Source organism: Octodon degus, unplaced genomic scaffold (genome assembly GCF_000260255.1).
Source record: "Octodon degus isolate 3935 unplaced genomic scaffold, OctDeg1.0 scaffold00016, whole genome shotgun sequence".
Classification (NCBI taxonomy): Eukaryota; Metazoa; Chordata; class Mammalia; order Rodentia; family Octodontidae; genus Octodon; species Octodon degus.
This window is the reverse complement of record NW_004524592.1, coordinates 11418524-11418855: the sequence shown is the minus strand read 5'-3', so window position 1 is coordinate 11418855 and position 332 is coordinate 11418524.

Below are 332 nucleotides of genomic sequence, written 5' to 3'. Positions count from 1 at the left end.
AACAAAATGGACTTCAAGCTAAAACTGATCAGAAGAGTCACAGAGGGTCACTATCTATTGTTTAAGGGGACACTTCAACAAAAAGTGATACCAATCACAAACTGATATACACCAAACATTGACACACAAACATTAGTGGGTACAAGAAATCAGATAAATAGTAACACAATTGTAAAAGGGGATCTGGATGCAAATAGATCAACTAGACCAAAAACAAACAAACAAGAAATCAAAATCCACAAAAAAATCAGACCTTTCAACAAATGGACTACCCGGGCCACGGGATCCTGAACAGACCCAGAGTGCAGGCCCGGCGAGTGAGTGAGACGACC